The sequence below is a fragment of the Choloepus didactylus genome, chromosome 6, assembly GCF_015220235.1.
Source record: "Choloepus didactylus isolate mChoDid1 chromosome 6, mChoDid1.pri, whole genome shotgun sequence".
Taxonomy (NCBI): domain Eukaryota; kingdom Metazoa; phylum Chordata; class Mammalia; order Pilosa; family Megalonychidae; genus Choloepus; species Choloepus didactylus.
The window spans coordinates 19,422,294-19,442,792 of NC_051312.1; the positions used below are offsets into that span (position 1 = coordinate 19,422,294).

The 20,499-nt window shown below is 40.1% G+C and overlaps 1 pseudogene; it reads left to right on the forward strand.

Moving 5' to 3' along the window:
* The first annotated feature begins 1,017 nt into the window (after positions 1-1,017).
* LOC119536656 lies at positions 1,018-18,922 on the forward strand (annotated as a pseudogene).
* The last annotated feature ends 1,577 nt before the right edge of the window (positions 18,923-20,499 follow it).

The window sequence follows — 20,499 nt, forward strand, 5'->3', positions numbered from 1 at the left end:
TGCATTAAAAATACAACTGCTACATTAAATCCATGGATATTTGGGAGATTGTTTCTTAAAGTAAGGCCACATTTATTTCATTTTTAAGTGAGTTTTTTAAAATAGTAAGCAAATATTAAAGTAGCATGTAAATTTGGCAAAAATCAAGGCTGACTTTTGGAAAAATTTGTACTAGGCTAGACTTTTTGTATTATTGAGTGATATTTCTGAGAACTTATCCAATCCCCAAACTTGTAAATGCCATTGTAGCATGCAATTTCCCCATAAAATGCATTTTCCCTATAAAAGGCACCCTGAGATGTAAATAGTTGCAGGTCAGGTAAATTCACTCACTAGGAAAGTGACTCATTCCAAACAAGAGAGGGGCAATGCACGTGGTTCAAATTCATATTTGCTTTTAGTTAGACTAATATAAACTTAGTGTAGTAATTCTAATTTTTTCATAATTATTCAAAGCTCTAATTGGTAGTCATTTTAATTATACAAATGGGAATTTTATTAAATTAATGTGTTTTGAGGAGGGCACAATATTTCAATATATGGGGTTTATGAAAATGAGGGGCCTTTTGGGGTGAGTTGCAGAGAACCACTCTTGTAGATTATGCTAGGTGTATTTTATGATTATGCCAGGTGTCTCTTTGTGCTGTGCTTTGCTCCAGACAAAGGTTGTTCAGATACAAGAAACAGAAACCCACTCAAGTTAGCTCAAGTAAAGAGGAGGTGTGTTTTAATCACCTCCCATCCAACTTTTGTGACCAAGGGATTCCCACCCTAGGGTTATGAGGATGGCCATACACAAGACGCCTGACACTGGACAGACGAGATTGACAGCAGTTTATTAGTCATATGTACTTGCAGCCTGGGGGAGGAGGACACTGAACGTCATGCTGGTCCACATGGTGGTTGCACTTGGGACAGAGTCAACCAGCAAGGGTTGCAGGAGGCACGTTTTGTAGCAGCAAGAGGGTGGGGTGCCCCTTGGTTCCCGCGGGAGGATGTGGTTGCCTGGTTTGAATAATGCCGCAGACTGGCATGGAACTGAAACTCAGGGATAAGAAAGCAACTGCACCTGGTCGCCTGGATAAGAAGAGTTGTTTAGCTAAAAGACTTCATCCACGGGAGCAAAGTGGGGAGGGAACTTGTGGTTAGACCAGACGTGGCCCTCCTAATTTCACCCAGTGTTAAGGTAGCACATAATATCAGTCCTTAATTTTTGGCCTTCCACCTGCAGATACACAGTAGGTCTCAATGGACCTGGGGCTGGTATCTGAGAAGTTGCCACTGGTGGAGTCTCCCTGCCACTCTCTCTTACTAGGGACGAATGATCTCTTACCTCTACTTCTCCTTGTGTGCCTGACCCAACCTTCTCTCTGCAGAGAGGCCCCTCTACCGACTCACAGCTTCTGCTCCCCCATTTATTCGGCTCACACATGGCTTCTGATCCCAGTGGACCTCCAGACTCAACCCCACAACAACTTTATTCCCCAGATTCCTGGGAAAGACCAGCTTGGAGATGTCCATTCCTGATCCCACAGTCTATGCCCAGGGGTGGGCAATCACTGGGTACAGACATGGCAGCCAAGACCAAGACCCCAAATGAAGTGGAGAAATGATTCCCAGAGAAAGAGTCTATCGACAGACAGGGGTTACAAACCACATCCAACACATGTTTTTATTTGAAAAATAAAAATGGTATGTATATTAATATTAAATAATAATAATAATAAACTCATCAAATCTTTGTTAAAAACCTCAAAATATGCAGCCACAATGAGCTTTATAGATGCTATAGTCTGGTTAAGAGGCAAAAAAGACAAATGCGCACACGCAAACCAAACCTATGATTATTGCCATATTCGGGGCAGCAAAAGAAGTGAAATAGGAGGTCGGCAAAGGGAGATATCAGAGTGATCAGAGCCGCTTTATCAAAACCAGCACTTCCTCCTCTGTGCCTGTTCTCACCATTTCATCCAGTGGTGACTGCCTTTCTTCTCCTCTTCCCCTTGACCTTTGTAAATACAAACCCTAACTCCCAAAAATGTTCCCTGGCTAGACCAGCCAAAAGTAATTTCTCCACTCTGTGACCTTTCACAGCACTTGAAGTACCTCTTTTAGGGCACTTAATCCTTGCTGCAGTTGGTCATGTCATCATTGAGGTACATGTCTTATCTCTCCTACCAGACTGTAACCTCCTTGATAACAAAATCCATATGATAGACAAAAGACTTAGCACACTCCCTTGCACATAGTAGGTATTCAATTGGTATCTATCAAATAAATAAATGAATGAATGCTCGAACAAATGCATGAATGAGTGAAGAGTAGGTATTTATACATAAGAAAGATTTGAACATGTGCTGAAGAGAGACGATGTAGTAGTTGGAGTAAGAGAAACTTCCCATTATCCCTTCATATGAACATAGCTGAAATATGGACACTGAATCCAGCCAAGGCACATTTATTGACCCTGCACTGGCATCACTGAATTAACTACCCATTCCAGTCTCACCTACCAATCTAAACTCATTGTTGCAGACACAACAACCATTGCAACCCCCACCGCCTTTCCTGCCTCAAGCTATAAAGACTTAAGCCAGATACTCTCTTTCCCAGGCACCTCTGCAGTTAAGGGTGGTCATGTGATCTACTTCTGGCCAATGAGGTTTAAGGGGAAATCAGCTAGCTGTCTTCGGGGAAGATGTTTCCTCACTGATGGAAAGAAGTTAATAAATAAAGAATAAATATCCTTACAGTTTAAGACACTTTGCTTGAGTTTTCTGTTACTTGTAGCTGGACAAATTTAATACATGCTTCTACCGAACAATTCAGTGGGATTGTGTTTTTAAGCCCTTGCTATAAACCTTCCGCTGAATTCGTCATCCCTTCACATGTCCTTACTCTTTCTCCTATCTTTACCCCTTGGGAAAGACAGGTGCTTCCTTTCCTCTATTTTACATTCTGTGGGTTCTTAAAGATACATCCGCTTGACTAATTCTATTCCAAAATGGAGAAGGAAGGCAATTAGAGTTTATAGTGCCAGGCACTTAGCTCCATGCTCTACTTACATTCTCTCATGTGAATCTTCACAATCACCTTTTGAAGTGAGTATTTTACCCCCATTTTGCAAAGAGAAAACTCAGGTTAATTGACTTAACTAAGGTCACACAATCTGTGATGAAACCCAATTGTTTTAACCTGTTTAATTGCAAAAGCCATGTCCTTGTACTTCACTGTGGCTCCTCCCCACCTACCCTCACTTCCATGTAAATCGGTTCCTGTGGGCTTCTGCTATTTGAACAACCTACACAATCCACGCGTGCACCTCCATTTCAACATCCATATTTATATTCTTTACAGTGGGCACCTGACTATCAATTTCCATGGAGACAGAGCAGTTGCCCAGATACTCCAAGCATAGCTCATGCTTATCTTTGAAACCCACAAGGTAATTTGTTTATATAACAGATTTTCCTTCTAATCATGTTTTCCTTGGGCTAACAATAAAATAAATTGGAAGTTTCTAAATACTCACCCAGTGATAGCAGAGTAAAAAAGCCCAAGTTGAGAAAGGCAGCCACCTGGTAGGATTAAAATTTACAGTAGCTTGGAGAGTAATGCCTATGTTGATAGTGGCAAGTTAGCCACACAACCAAGTCCTCAGACCCTGAGCTCAGAAGTTTACACAGGTCAGAAGAAGATGAAGAAGATGATGAAGGAAATGGGAGAGAAGAAGAGGAAGAAAGAAGCAGCATCTACAATTTGCTGAGCATCTACTATGCGTCCAAAGAATATTTGCTTATTTAACGCTCACAGCAAAACTAAATCAGGTGCCCCTGATTCTCCTTTTAAAGGGTCAAAGATGTGGTTACTTCTTAATCAGACCCAGGCCCTTCAATATAAATTCCTGCCTCTGTCTGCATTTATAGTCTGTCACTCCTTTTTGAAAACGGGGAAAAGACTCTTGTCTTCCAAGAGCTATATCTGTACCCGTCTTAGGGTCCATGAGGGGCTATGGAAAGATCACTTCAGGACCCATCTGCTCTCTCTAAAGTAAAAGAGAAATTTGGCAATTCCACTTTGAGATAATTTCCTATTACCCATAATAGGAAACATATCCAAGGATATTCATGGCACACTGTAATAGTGAAACTCTGGAAATGACTAACACATTTACCAATGGAGGAACAGGGTAAATTAACATGCATATTAATACACTGGAATGCATTAATACATTACTATACAGTAAAATTGTTGTTATAGTGAAAGGACAACTATATGTAGCATGATGGAGAGATCTTCAAAATACGATGTGAAGGACAAAACAAAAAAACACAAAAAACCTATGTACAGCCTGAGTTTGAATCATAATTCTGCCACTTGCTAGCTGCATAACCTTAGGTAATTCACTTAAATTCTCTGTGCCTCATTTTTCTCATCTGTAAAATAAGAATAATAATAGTAACTAATATTGGTGTTGTGGGACTAAATGAATTTAGTACAGGTAAAACCCTTGTAACAGTGCTTGGCACAAATAAATGCTCAATATATCTTAGCCACCATTATTATTTATTGATTCATACCTGTGTTAAAATAAACAAATGCATGCCTAGTAAGAAAAATTATCCATATCTTTGAAATAAAAGAAAAAAATAAAAGACATGTCTTTTCAAATGTCATATGAAATGTCATTATTTAGGAGAATGTACCTGGTTTGACTCACTGTTTATCTTGGCTTAGAAGTCCTAACTTAGTGGAGTTATATGTTAACATGTAGATTTTTTTTCCAATAAAGATGCAAATAATTTCGTCTAGCAGAAAAGAAAACGCAAAGTTTAAAGCTTATTGCCATGTAGGACAAGAACCACTTGGGTATCAGACCCAGGAATTTTATTCTAACTTTCCTTTATTAACTTACCTATAACTGCCCATCCCCCAATACTCTCCAAACCAGCCTTAACATCTCATTGTTTTTTTCACCAATAAATCTAATAAACTCTTTGATGAGGGTTCCTTTTATATTTTTATGAGCGTCACAGTTTTATACTTTTTAAAATCACGCTTTCTCAGACTGAAGGACAAATTTATAAGAACAGTCATCTCAATGGAGGGGGAAGCATGAGACTGGGAAAGAATACAATAGAGATTTCAAAGACCTTTAATGTTTTATTTCTTTGATTAAAAAAATCTGAAGCATTTATAACAAAAACATTCACATTTATTAAGTCAAAGCAGTGGATATATGAGTGTTTGTTGTGTTAATCTCTATATTTTCAACTTTTACAAAACAATTTCCAAAAGACTGAAACAGCATAGTATTGAAGCATCTTGTTGGGCAACATAGAAAGTTCTGTGCAGACATTAACCCCAACCATTGACTTGCCACCACTTGAGAGGAAGGAAGCATTGTGTAGAGATGCATAGACTGGGATCCAGGACACCTGAGTTAAAGTTTTGAGTCTACAACTACTTAGCTGCATGGCCTGGGGTAAGCCACTTCATTTCTTTAAATCTTTAGACATCAGTTTCACTTCCTGTAAGATAAACCCTGAAAAATTATGGTGCATACCACTTCACTTATGAATTTTCTTTAACCCAATGCCAAACTGTAAACTAAGTGTAAGAAGTTGCAAAAAAGTTTTGATATTTCTGTGATGCTTCATTCCTTTTTAAATTATTATTAAAATGTTCAAATATATACAAAAGCAGACAGAATCAACAATTTCAATTTATGGCCAATTCTTGCTTCATCTCTAACCTCTTCCACTCCCACCACAATCACCCAGATTATCTTTAAGCAAATCCCAATGTCCTATCATTTCTTGGTGCTTTTTAAAAAATATATATCAAAATACACAGGCTTTTTGTTTTGTTTTGTTTTGTTTTAATTTTGATGTTGATGCCTCTACTTTGCTGGTACCTAACCATGAGCTTGGTCTTTCCATCAGGTAACTATTCTGGACTCATAGGCACTGCTAAATCATCACACTTCAGCTGACTGCCCACTGGAGTACATTGTCTATAATTCTCTTTGGTTCCAACAATCTGTGATTCCCAGAGCCATAACCACCCCCACTCCAGTAGCCTCAGCTGAGTCCAGCATGATGCAAGGAGGGCAATGTCAGCTGACAAATGGATAAGGAGGACGTCCTCATGGTCCCCACCTCTTCACCCCCACTTCAGAAAGCACAGAGAGGAAGAAAGGAGGGGGAAGCGACAACTGGGGGATGTTCGGTGTGCACATTCAACTTCCAGTGACAAATCCCTGGGTTCCTCCTTATGCCCATTTCCTTTGCTTAGAAGTTAGCTTCACTTCTGAAAATGTAATTTTCTTAAATTGCTTATGTAAATAAAATACCATTCTAACAAGGCCCCCAGTGCCTTTTAAGAGGATTCCCTAGCGGCCAAAGCCTGAAGAGCTTCCTAGAGAAAGTCAGGCCCAGAATCCCTAACCTGGGGTGCCCACCCCACCCCCAGCTCCCCTTGGTACTCAGCCACTGCTGGGACAGTCTTTGACAGCAGCAATGAAAGATGATGAGAAAAGAAACTTAACCTCTAGCCCTAGCCCTAGACCCAGACTCTGCTCCTCACCAACCCCTGTGATTCTCAGTGTCACCAATTTGTTGGACAAGTATTAGGGCCTCAGTGTCCAGCAAAGAAGGTTCCTGGGGTCATTTAATCTGAGTTGCTGGATAAACTGTTCCCCCAGGTTCCTGTGAGCTCCCCAGGGACAAGATGCCTTTCCTTCATCCAGACTTCAGAATCTGGGAAGGAAACAAGAAGGCTCTACTTATTCCTGCTGAGCTTTTCTGCTGGCAAGAATAGAACCACAATCTCCAACTCCTCAAGGAGACCCTAACCTCTCTCTGTCTCAAGACCAAACGAAGTGACCAAATTCTACAGGAGTTCATCTAATCTTTTCTTCCCTGAGATCTGAATCTTCCAGCACCCCAGGAGAGGATTGGGGAGGGCTGTGTTCCAAGGACCTCCCCAGAGCTCTCAGCCTCTCAAACCACCAGGGACCATTAGGAGTTGGGGCGAGCTTTATAAACCCTGGGCAGGATCAGGGTGCGTCCAGAGCTTCAGACTCGAGTGTCACACTGTTTGCCTGAGCTGGTTGCCTTGTCATCAGTCCTGGATGCGTGGCCAGCCCGGAAGCAGCTCTAGGGAGAAGTACCTGAAAGACACAGGCTGGAGTGAAAATGCATCCCAGGACTACCCTATGTGGCTTCTTCAGTCCTCACTGGAGAATTATCAGGCTGGGGAGCCCCGTCTGCCAAGGTCGGTATTTGTCTGTTAAAAATTCTACCAAGTCAGTGTTAGAGCTGATTCAGAAAGCTGAGGTTGCCTGTTCTCTTCTCCTTACACTTCTCCAAATGCCCATCCTCACCATCCCCTAGGCCGTCAGCCTTAAGCATTTCCTGAGATTCCACTGCATTCAGGGGTCCTGAGCAATCTCTTCCAGTTCCCTATTCGTTATGTGCTCATCATCTAGCTTGTGGTGGGATGGAAGTTAAGTCCTACCCTGTGCCAAAAAGAGTGCTAAATACATTGACACACATTGTGTTTCAATCCTCACGGTTCTGGGGGGCCAACAAGAAACTGAGTCTCATAGAAGTTGACTAACTTAATCAGGTTTTCTGACCTTTTCCAATGCAGCTTGCTGCCTAGTAAATGCTTACTGAGGAGATTAATTCCCATTTCCAAGCTATTGCTCATCCCCCTCTTCTTTACTTTGCCACCCTTCCTCATCCTTCAAAACCCGGCCCAACGCCTCCTCTTCCAGAAGCCTTCCCAGATCACTCCAACCCTCCATCTCACTTCCATCAATGGGTCTTAACTGCAGAGTCGGAACCACCCAACTTCAGTCTATCCACAGGAGCAGGTTTGCCTCTCTTACAAAATTTTTAGGTTTTAAGGGGCCAAAACCATGTCTTACGCTATTTTGAACAACAGTAATTGTTTAAATGTTTTTGAGCATCTGTAAAGGTTCAAAGACTTTTGAATAACTGCAATTGTTCAAATATCTTTGAATAATAGTAGTTGTTAAAATACTTGCTGTTTGCTTGATATAAAACTAAGAACAATCTCTGCTCTCAGAAGGTACAATGTGATAGGGAAGCAAAACAACCCAGTGGGGAAAAGAAAGACTTAGAAACACTGACAAATCCCTTCTGAACAATTCTAAATGCATCTCTGTGAGCATACAACAGTGCACAGAGAATTCATTTGAGTAAGGAAAGACTGACAGAAAGGGCTGAGGCACATCTTTGCAGGATTTATGGGGGAGTCCAGTAGGTAATTTGCAAATTGAGAACCTCAGAACCTTGGTTAAGGTCACCACAACTGAGAATTGTTAATAAGTGTGCCTCCGAAGGAATCAAATGGCCACCTGGGGTGAGGGTGATAGAGAACTAAGATGGAGCATATTTCCTGGATGATGGGAAGGAGGAGTAAGAAATCTCATTTGATGAAGAGCAGGAGCCAGGAGATCTGCCTGAGAACAATGCCTGAATGTGACTCTGTGTATGTGTGTGTCTATGGGATTGAACTGTCAGGTTACTGGAGGAAAATGAAAGCATTAATATTCATTTTAGATCAGACTCGTGGACACTTGAATTTAGAAAAAATGAAATTCCTAGCAGAAGAGAAAGAGTAAACATAAAAGACACAAGGGGCATTTGGGTGGAGAGAAAGGAGACTTGCCCAAGGTAACAGAATTAGTAGGTAACAAGGCTGGAATTAGAAAGCAAGCTCTAACCATCCTCTCAATCCAGTGCTCTTTCTGTCATATCCTGTGCCTGCTACAACAGGTGGGGAACAACGTGAGGCTTTCAGTCTCCGTTCTTCTGCAAAGTGACATCACATCTTCTCCTTTTCCTCAACATAAACCTATTTTACAGGGGTGAAGAGGTTGGTGAGCTTCTGCTAGGGCTAACTTTTAAGATGTAACCCATACCCTCAAAGAGGAGTGGGTGGAGGGGAGGAAGACAGTGGGAAGTGTGGGGAGGAAGGAAAGGACTCTGGGCATTTCCAGACCCCATGTAGATAAAGCTCTTGGAGGCCAGTCAAGCAAGCACCAAATCATTGCCAAGCCAATGGTCTCCCTGGTGAGATTCAACACAATAGCTTCTCAGAGAACAGTATGTTTGTGATATAGAGAACAGGATGCCCTGGGGATGTTTAAATACAAGACAGATGAATTCTGATACATCTACAGCATAAATGAACCTTGAAAACATTATGGTAAGTAAAAGAAGCCAGACACAAAAGGCTAAATATTATGATTCCATTTATATGAAATATCCAGAATAGACAAATCCATGGAGACAGAGTAGATTACTGGTTGCCAGGGACTGAGGAAAGAGGGACTAGAAAGTGATTGCTAATGGGATTTCTTTTTTGGATAGTAAGAATGTTCTGGAATTAGATAGTGGGGATGGTTACACAACCTTGTGAACGTACGAAACACCGCTGGATTCTATACTTTATTTTTTTTTTCATTATTTAGAGAATATTTTATTAGTTTCTGTAATCAAACCCATGTAGATAAGACCTTACATATTTAATACAGTGCATTACCCCTGTACAAATGGAAAAAAAATTAAATTTAATGTTTCTAGACCAATATGGCTATTAATTTCTGTACAATGCCAACTCAACATGGTACAACTGGGATACTTTTTTCCAAAGTTGACAGCACAGCTAAAGTTTCCAAAAATTCAAATTATATATATATATGTATAAATATATATATATACATATATATATGTGTATATATATATTTTATAAAAAGACCAATACAGTATGTTATGCATCAATAGCAGCAACAGCTTTTCCAGGTTCTGCAGTCATCTGAACAAAATTATAGAGACATCCAGCACACTCCATTAAAAAAAAAAAAAAAAGAAAGAAACAAAAAAAGTAAAAAATAAAAATCTCAGAAAACAGTAAGTTCTGTTACTGTTATGGTACCTGGCACCCATTTTTTATTAGCTTCTCAATCATCATTGGGAAAGAAAACATTCTAGAATAACATCATTAAAAACAGGTCTGATATAGCACAGTCACTACTACCTATCATAAACCATTCGTTTTACATTTTTCAAAGTTCACATTAGTGGTAGCATATAATATTTCTCTTTCTGTGCCTGGCTTATTTTGCTCAGCATTATGTCTTCAAGGTTCATCCATGTTGTCATATGTTTCACGAGATCGTTCCTTCTTACTGCCGCGTAGTATTCCATCGTGTGTATATACCACATTTTATTTATCCACTCATCTGTTGAAGGACATTTGGGTTGTTTCCATCTCTTGGCAATTGTGAATAATGCTGCTATGAACATTGGCGTGCAGATATCTGTTCGTGTCACTGCTTTCCGATCTTCCGGGTATATACCGAGAAGTGCAATGGGTCGAATGGTAACTCTATATCTAGTTTTCTAAGGAACTGCCAGACTGACTTCCAGAGTGGCTGAACCATTATACAGTCCCACCAACAATGAATAAGAGTTCCAATTTCTCCACATCCCCTCCAGCATTTGTAGTTTCCTGTTTGTTTAATGGCAGCCATTCTAACCGGTGTTAGATGGTATCTGATTGTGGTCTTAATTTGCATCTCTCTAACAGCTAGTGAAGCTGAACATTTTTTCATGTGTTTCTTGGCCATTTGTATTTCCTCTTCAGAGAACTGTCTTTTCATGTCTTTTGCCCATTTTATAATTGGGCCGGCTGTACTATTGTCATTGAGTTGTAGGATTTCTTTATATATGCAAGATATCAGTCTTGTCAGATACATGGTTTCCAAAAATTTTTTCCCATTGAGTTGGCTGCCTCTTTACCTTTCTGAGAAATTCCTTTGAGGTGCAGAAACTTCAAAGCTTGAGGAGTTCCCATTTATCTATTTTCTCTTTTGTTGCTTGTGCTTTGGGTGTAAAGTCGAGGAAGTGGCCGCCTAATACAAGGTCTTGAAGATGTTTCCCTACATTATCTTCTAGGAGTTTTATGGTACTTTCTTTTATATTGAGATCTTTCGTCCATTTTGAGTTAATTTTTGTGTAGGGTGTGAGGTAGGGGTCCTCTTTCATTCTTTTGGATATGGATATCCAACTCTCCCAGCCCCATTTTTTGAACAGACCATTATGACTCAGTTCAGTGACTTTGGGGGCCTTATCAAAGATCAGTCGGCCATAGATCTGAGGGTCTATCTCTGAATTCTCAATTCGATTCCATTGATCTATATGTCTATCTTTGTGCCAGTACCATGCTGTTTTGACAACTTAGGCTTTGACCTTCAAAGTCAAGGAGTGTAAGTCCTCCCACTTTGTTTTTCTTTTTTAGAGTGTCTTTAGCAATTCGAGGCATCTTCTCTTTCCAAATAAATTTGATAACTAGCTTTTCCAAGTCTGCAGAGTAGATTGTTGGAATTTTGATTGGGATTGCATTGAATATGTAGATGAGTTTGGGTAGAATCGACATCTTAATGACATTTAGCCTTCCTATCCATGAATATGGAATATTTTTCCATCTTTTAAGGTCCCCTTCTATTTCTTTTAGTAGAGTTACATAGTTTTCTTTGTATACGTCTTTTACATCTTTGGTTAAGTTTATTCCTAGGTACTTGATTTTTTTACTTGCTATTGAAAATGGTATCTTTTTCTTGAGTGTCTCTTCAGTTTGTTCATTTCTAGCATATAGAAACATTACTGACTTATGTGCATTAACCTTGTATCCCGCTACTTTGCTAAATTTGTTTATTAGCTCTAGTAGCTGTATCGTCGATTTCTCAGGGTTTTCCAGATATAAGATCATATCATCTGCAAACAATGACAGTTTTACTTCTTCTTTTCCAATTTGGATGCCTTTTATTTCTTTGTCTTGCCGGATTGCCCTGGCTAGCACTTCCAGCACAATGTTGAATAAGAGTGGTGACAGCGGGCATCCTTGTCTTGTTCCTGATCTTAGAGGGAAGGCTTTCAGTCTCTCACCATTGAGTACTATGCTGGCTGTGGGTTTTTCATATATGCTCTTTATCATGTTGAGGAAGTTTCCTTCAATTCCTACCTTTTGAAGTGTTTTTATCAAAAAGGGATGTTGGATTTTGTCAAATGCTTTTTGAGCATCTATTGAGATGATCATTTGATTTTTCCCTTTTGAATTTTTAATGTGTTGTAATACATTGATTGATTCTCTTATGTTGAACCATCCTTGCATGCCTGGAATGAACCCCACTTGGTCATGGTGTATGATTTTTTTAATGTGTCTTTGGATTCAATTTGAAAGTATTTTGTTGAGGATTTTTGCATCTATATTCATTAGGGAGATTGGCCAGTAGCTTTCCTTTTTTGTAGCATTTTTGCCTGGTTTTGGTATTAGATTGATGTTAGCGTCATAAAATGAGTTAGGTAGTGTTCCGTTTTCTTCAATGTTTTGAAAGAGTTTGAGTAAGATTGGTGTCAGTTCTTTCTGGAAAGTTTGGTAGAATTCCCCTGTGAAGCCATCTGGCCCTGGGCATTTATTTGTGGGAAGATTTTTGATGACTGATTGGATCTCTTTGCTTGTGATGGGTTGATTGAGGTCTTCTAATTCTTCTCTGGTCAGTCTAGGTTGTTCATATGTTTCCAGGAAATTTTCCATTTTCTCTACATTATCCAGTTTGTTGCCATACAGTTGTTCATAGTATCCTCTTATAATTTTTTTAATTTCTTCAGGATCTGCAGTTATGTCACCTTTTTCATTCATTATTTTGTTTATATGGGTCTTTCTCTTTTTGATTTTGTCAGTCTAGCTAGGGGCTTGTCAATCTTGTTGATCTTCTCAAAGAACCAACTTTTGGTGATATTTATCCTCTCTATTGTTTTTTTGTTCTCTATGTCATTTATTTCTGCTTTAATCCTTGTTATTTCTTTTCTTGTACTTGGTTTAGGATTGGTTTGCTGTTCATTTTCTAGCTTCTTCAGTTGATCCATTAGTTCTTTGATTTGGGCTCTTTCTTCCTTTTTAATATATGCGTTTAGTGCTATAAATTTCCCCCTAGGCACTGCTTTTGCTGCATCCCATAGGCTTTGGTATGTTGTGTTCTCATTTTCATTCGTCTCTACATATTTAGCAATTTCTCTTGCTATTTCTTCTTTAACCCACTGATTGTTTAGGAGAGTGTTGTTTAACCTCCAGGTATTTGTGAATTTTCTAAGTCTCTGATGGTTATTGACTTCTAATTGTATTCCATTGTGGTCAGAGAATGTGCTTTGAATAATTTCAATCTTTTTAAATTTATTGAGGCTTGTTTTATGTCCCAGCATATGATCTATTCTGGAGAAAGTTCCGTGAGCACTAGAAAAGTATGTGTATCCTGGTGATTTGGGATGTAATGTTCTGTATATGTCTGTTAAATCTAATTCATTTATCAGATTGTTTAGGTTTTCAATTTCCTTATTGGTCCTCCGTCTGGTTGATCTATCTATAGGAGAGAGTGATGTGTTGAAGTCTCCCACAATTATTGTGGAAACATCAATTGCTTCCTTTAGTTTTTTTTTTTTTTTTCCTTTCTTGTTTTGTTTTTTTTTTTTCATTTTTATTGAGATTGTTCAGATACCATACAATTATCCAAAGATCCAAAGTGTACAATCACTTGCCCCCAGGTACCCTCATACAGCTGTGCATCCATTACACTTAATTTTTGTTCAATTTTTAGAAACTTTTCATTACTCCAGATGAGAAATAAAGTGAAAGATGAAAAAAGAAAAAAAGAAAAGGAAACTCTAAACCTCCCCTATCCCTAACCAACCCCCCTCAATTGTTGACTCCTAGTATTGATATAGTACGTTTGTTACTGTTTATGAAAAAATGTTGAACTACTACTAACTGTAGTATATAGTTTGTAATAGGTATATAGTTCTTCCCTATATGCCCCTCTATTATTAACTTCTAATTGTATTGTCATACATTTGTTCTGGTTCATGAAGTGATTTCTAGTATTTGTACAGTTGATCATGGACATTGCCCACCATAGGATTCAGTTTTATACATTTCCAACTTTTGACCTCCAACTTTCCTTCTGGTGACATATATGACTCTGAGCTTCACCTTTCCACCTTATTCACACACCATTCGGCACTGTTAGTTATTCTCACATCTTGCTACCAACACCCCTGTTCATTTCCAAACATTTAAGTTCATCCTAATTGAACATTCTGCTCATACTAAGCAAGAGCATCTACATTTCTTCCACAAGGCAGGAGGGAGAGTCAAAGAAGGTAGAGAGGCAAAAGAAAGAAGAAACAAAAAAATGACAGCTAGGAAGCAGCAAAAGGAAAAATAACCTTAAATCAAAGTAGAGTAAAGAATCAGACAATACCACCAATGTCAAGTGTCTAACATGCCTCCCCTATCCCCCCCTCTTATCTGCATTCACCTTGGTATATCACCTTTGTTACATTAAAGGAAGCATAATACAATGATTCTATTAGTTACAGTCTCTAGTTTATGCTGATTGCATCCCTCCCCCAATGCCTCCCCATTTTTAACACCTTGCAAGGTTGACATTTGCTTGCTCTCCCCCGTAAAAGAACATATTTGTACATTTTATCACAATTGTTGAATACTCTAGATTTCACCAAGTTACACAGTCCCAGTCTTTATCTTTCCTCCTTTCTTGTGGTGTCTCACATGCTCCCCATCTTCCTCTCTCAACCGTACTCATAGTTACCTTTGTTCAGTGTACTTACATTGTTGTGCTACCATCTCCCAAAATTGTGTTCCAAACCACACACTCCTGTCTTCTATCACCCTGTAGTGCTCCCTTTAGTATTTCCTGTAGGGTAGGTGTCTTGTTCACAAAGTCTCTCATTGTCTGTTTGTCAGAAAATATTTTGAGCTCTCCCTCATATTTGAAGGACAGCTTTGCTGGATACAGGATTCTTGGTTGGCGGTTTTTCTCTTTCAGTATCTTCAATATATCACACCACTTCCTTCTTGTCTCCATGGTTTCTGCTGAGAGATCCGCACATAGTCTTATTAAGCTTCCTTTGTATGTAATGGATTGCTTTTCTCCTGCTGCTTTCAGGATTCTCTCTTTGTCTTTGACATTTGATAATCTGATTATTAAGTGTCTTGGCGTAGGCCTATTCAGATCTCTTCTGTTTGGAGTACGCTGCGCTTCTTGGATCTGTAATTTTATGTCTTTCATGAGAGATGGGAAATTTTCATTAATTATTTCCTCTATTATTGCTTCTGCCCCCTTTCCCTTCTCTTCTCCTTCTGGGACACCAATGATATGTACATTATTGTACTTTGTTTCATCCTTGAGTTCCCGGACACGTTGCTCATATTTTTTCATTCTTTTCTCCATCTGCTCCTTTGCGTGTAGGCTTTCAGGTGTTTTGTTCTCCAGTTCCTGAGTGTTTTCTTCTGCCTCTTGAGATCTGCTGTTGTTTGTTTCCATTGTGTCTTTCATCTCTTGTGTTGTGCCTTTCATTTCCATAGATTCTACTAGTAGGTTTTTTGAACTTTTGATTTCTGCCGTATACATGTCCAGTGCTTCCTTTACAGCCTCTATCTCTTTTGCAATATCTTCTCTAAACTTTTTGAATTGATTTAGCATTAGTTGTTTAAATTCCTGTATCTTAGTTGAAGTGTACGTTTGTTCCTTTGACTGGGCCATAACTTTGTTTTTCTTAGTGTAGGTTGTAATTTTCTGTTGTCTAGGCATGGTTTCCTTGATTATCCAAATCAGGTTTTCCCAGACCAGAACAGGCTCAGGTCCCAGAAGGAAGAAATATTCAGTATCTGGTTTCCCTGAGGGTGTGTCTTAGAAAATTGCTCCACCCTTTGATGCCTCGGGTCACTGTGCTTTTCTGCCCAGCAGGTGACGCCTGTTAGCCTATAATTCTTGACTGGTGTGAGGAGGTATGGCCGTGTTCCCCCAGGCTCTGGGGTCTGGTTCTGAATGGAAAGGGCCCCACCCCTTTCCTCCTAGAGAAGACAGACCCCTCAGGTGGAGGTCATTAGCATTTCAATGGTCTCCCTCTCTGCTTGTGGTGTCTCCACCCTTCTCCGAGTCACAGCCCTGGAAACTGAAAATGACTGGGGCTTTCTCCACTGAGCCAAAAAAGAAACAGATAGTCCCCTTCAGACCCGGTCCAAGGCAACACTCCTGCTCTCCCAGGTCAGTCGTCACCCAAAGCCTCTGTCTGTTTTTTGGGGCTGCGTACCTGTAGTGAGCAGTTCACACTCGCTACTTAAAACCCCAGTTGGAGCTCAGCTGAGCTGTATTCGCTTGCTGGGAGAGAGCTTCTCTGTGGCACCACGTGGCTCCGCAGCTCGGGCTATGGGGGAGGGGGTCTCCCGACCTGGTTCCGCAGGTTTTACTTACAGATTTTATGCTGTGTTCTCGGGCATTCCTCCCAATTCAGGTTGGTGTATGATGAATGGATGGTCTCGTTTGTCTGGATTATTTACTAGTTGTTTCTGTTTTTTGTAGTTGTTCCAGGGGAACTACTTAGCTTCCACTCCTCTCTATGCCGCCATCTTGCCCGAGTCCCTTGCTTCCTTTAGTTTTGCCAGTGTTTCTCTCATGTATTTTGTGGCACCTTGATTGGGTGCATAGACATTTATGATTTTTATTTCTTCTTGTTGAATTGCCCCTTTTATTAGTATGTAGTGGCCTTCTTTGTCTCTCAAAACATCCCTGCATTTAAAGTCTATTTTATCTGAGATTAATATTGCTACACCTGCTTTCTTTTGGCTGTAGCTTGCATGAAATATTTTTTTCCATCCTTTCACTTTCAATTTCTCTGGGTCCCTGTGTCTAAGATGAGTCTCTTGTATGCAACATATTGATGGTTCATTTTTTTGATCCATTCTGCAAATCTATATCTTTTTTTTTTCTTTTCTTTAAATGCAATTTTATTGAGAAATTGTCACACACCAGATAATCATCCAAAGTGTACAATCAGTGGTTCACAGTATCATCATATAGTTGTGCATTCATCACTACAATCAGTGTTTGAACATTTTCATTACTCCAAAAATAAAAATAAGAATAAAAATAAAAAAGAACTCCCCAAACATCCCAAACCTTTTATCCCCCCTCTATTATTTATTTATGTATTTATTTGTCTTTATTTTCTTAGTCATCTATCCATACACTGGATAAAGGGAGTGTCAATCACAAGGTTTTCACAATCACACAGTCACACCATAAAAGCTATATTGTTATACAGTCATCTTCAGGAATCAAGGATACTGGATTACAGTTCATTAGTTTCAGCTATTTCCTTCTAGCTATTCTAATACACTAAAAACTAAAAAGGGATATCTATGTAGTGCATAAGAATAATTTCCAGAATGACCTCTCAACTCCATTTGAAATCTCTCAGCCACTGAAACTTTTTTTTTGTTTCATTTCTCTTCCACCCTTTGGTCAAGAAGGCTTTCTCAATTCCACAATGCCAGAGCCAGGCTCATCCCCGGGAGTCATGTCCCATGTTGCCAGGGAGATTCACACTGCTGGGAGTCATGTCTCACATAGGTGGGGAGGGTGGTGAGTTTACCCGCAGAGTTGTTGAAGCCCAGATTTTATTCTGGCTCTGTGGACTTCTTTAAAGTGCCAAAGTGAACTAGGTTGGTTGCACATGCTTCTGTCTTATTTGTTTCAGGACCAGTTGAGAAACCAGCCTTTCAGGGAGGGGAGAACAGGATCGTTTGGCACACTGAAAGTGGGAAGGGCAGTAGGTGGGGCTGAGGAAGATGTGGGGGCTGGAAGGCTCTCTGGGTCTCCCATCTGTAGCTCTGGCTGGGTGCTCTCGCCTCATCCTTTAGCCCATGAGAAGAGCCTGGACAGAAAGTCTGTTTACAAGCAACACCTAATCTGTTAGGTCGTTGTCGCTTTCCTCTTCATGGCAGAATCTCCTTGCTATGCTCCTGGGGCCACGCCACCGCTGACACGCTGGGTCGCACGAGAGGGCACGCACGCACATCTTTCTCTTCAACTTCATAGAAGAACCAGAGCTCAGGAAAGAGGGCAGGGTCCCTCACCCGCCTTGTTTCTCCTTCCCCTGCCGGGGCAAGCCACCGCCATGATCCTGCTGGAGGTGAACACTGCATCATCGAGAGACGCTTGAGCTCAAGTTTGAGACTTGGCTGCCAGAAACAAACCAGAAGCAGTAGAAGTACATTTTCAGATTTTGATGGGTCCTCTATCATATTTAAATTCTGATGGAGAAAGAACAAAATTGGTCAGTATTTCTTTGAAATCTCTTACAAGGAACTTCAGCACATGGTGCTGACGAGTTATTAAAGAAGGTGGGAGTTTCTTCTTGGTAAATCCAGAATCAGGATACAATGTCTCTTTGCTATAATGACCTTGAAATCTCCCATCCAAGGATTCAATTGTGCATCAGGCTGCATGTTGAAACGAAATTGTTTTGCCTCTGTCTGAGAATACGTCCAGTTCCAGAAGAGGGCAAGGAGGGATAAACAGGCAGTTATCCATTATAGTGGATGATGAGACCATGTAGTTGAGTCCAAAAGGACAGAGTCACAGTAGTCTTCAGCACACGGTGTTCAAAGATGACGATGATGTGGTCATGGAAAGTGTTTTAGCAGAGTTCACAGAAGGATGCAGAGCCAGCCACACAGCCCCACAGTCCTCTTCAGCCACAGGAACCACCTCTGAGCTGAAAGACACAGATTCCGCTGTGGGCACAACGTTGGCTATATTACAACGTCAGTGCCTGAGACACACCATCAACCTGATGCACACGTTTTTTGGACTACCTGCACTACCACACAATGCTCTAATGGCCTATATTCACACGTATGTGGGCAAATCATCTGACTTCCTTAAGGTGCTGAACCGTGCACGCCTGGGTGCTGAGAAAAGGAAATGAAAGCAATCGTGGGGAAGACATTTTTGTCCCGCTAACTCTTGGGCAGCAAAGGAGGAAGTGGATGGCAACTGAAGGCTGGAACACTTGCTACTGGATCATCGTAGCTTTTAATGTTGCATCTCTTTCAGGTTCTTAAGGGATTCTCCGTTTTGGTTCCATTTTGTACACATTTGGAAAATAATCTGCAGAAACGAGCTGTACTTGCAAGGACTTCATAGTTCCCAAGAAAATGTTCGCTGCGATCTCAGCTTTTCCTCCAATTCCAAACTTGCGTCCGATGTGTGACTGGTTACTGTAGACCCCGAAAGCACTGTTTCATATTGTTCTTGGGTAATTGCCAGCTGCTCTAGGGGAGAGACGAAATTCTGCTCCTCACCACTCCACCATCTTGCCCCGCCTCCAAATCTATATCTTTTAATTGGGGAGTTTAATCCATTTATATTCAATGTTATAACCGTGAAAGCATTTCTTGAATCAGCCATCTTATCCTTTGGTTTATGTTTGTCATATATATTTTTCCCCTCTCTCTATTAATATCCTTTATTGTACCCATATCGAATCTCTTTAGTACTGAACCTTTCTCCAAGTCTCTCTGTCCTTTTCTTTGTTTCTCTGTCGTAGGGCTCCCTTTAGTATCCCAGTAGGGCAGGTCTCTTGTTAGCAAATTCTCTCAGCATTTGTTTGTCTGTGAAAAATTTAAGCTCTCCCTCAAATTTGAAGGAGAGCTTTGCTGGATAAAGTATTCTTGGCTGGAAATTTTTCTCACTCAGATTTTAAATATATCGTGCCACTGCCTTCTTGCCTCCATGGTGGCTGCTGAGTAGTCACTACTTAGTCTTATGCTGTTTCCTTTGTATGTGGTGAATTGCTTTTCTCTTGCTGCTTTCAGAACTTGCTCTTCTCTCTTCGTGTTTGACAGTGTGATCAGAATATGTCTCGGAGTGGGTTTATTTGGATTATTCTATTTGGAGTTCGCTGGGCATTTATGATTTGTCTATTTATGTTGTTTAGAAGATTTGGGAAGTTTTCCCAACAATTTCTTTGAATACTCTTCCTAGGACCTTTACTCTTTCTTCCCCTTCTGGGACACCAATGAGTCTTATATTTGGACGTTTCATATTATCTATCATATCCCTGAGGTCCATTTCGATTTTTTCAATTTTTTTCCCCATTCTTTCTTTTATGCTTTCATTTTCCATTCTGTCATCTTTGAGGTCGCTGATTCGTTGTTCAACTTCCTCTAGTCTTGTACTATGAGTGTCCAGAATCTTTTTAATTTGGTCAACAGTTTCTTTAATTTCCATAAGATCATCTATTTTTTTATTTAGTCTTGCAATGTCTTCTTTATGCTCTTCTAGGGTCTTCTTGATATCCTTTGTATCCCGTAGTGTGGTCTCATTGTTCATCTTTAGTTCTTTGAGTAGCTGCTCTAGGTGCTGTGTCTCTTCTGATCTTTTGATTTGGGTGCTTGGGCTTGGGTTATCCATATCGTCTGGTTTTTTCATATGCTTTATAATTTTCTGTTGTTTTTGGCCTCTTGGCATTTGCTGAACTTGATAGGGTTCTTTTAGGATTGTAGACCAATTGAAGTCCTTATCTCTAATTTATCAGA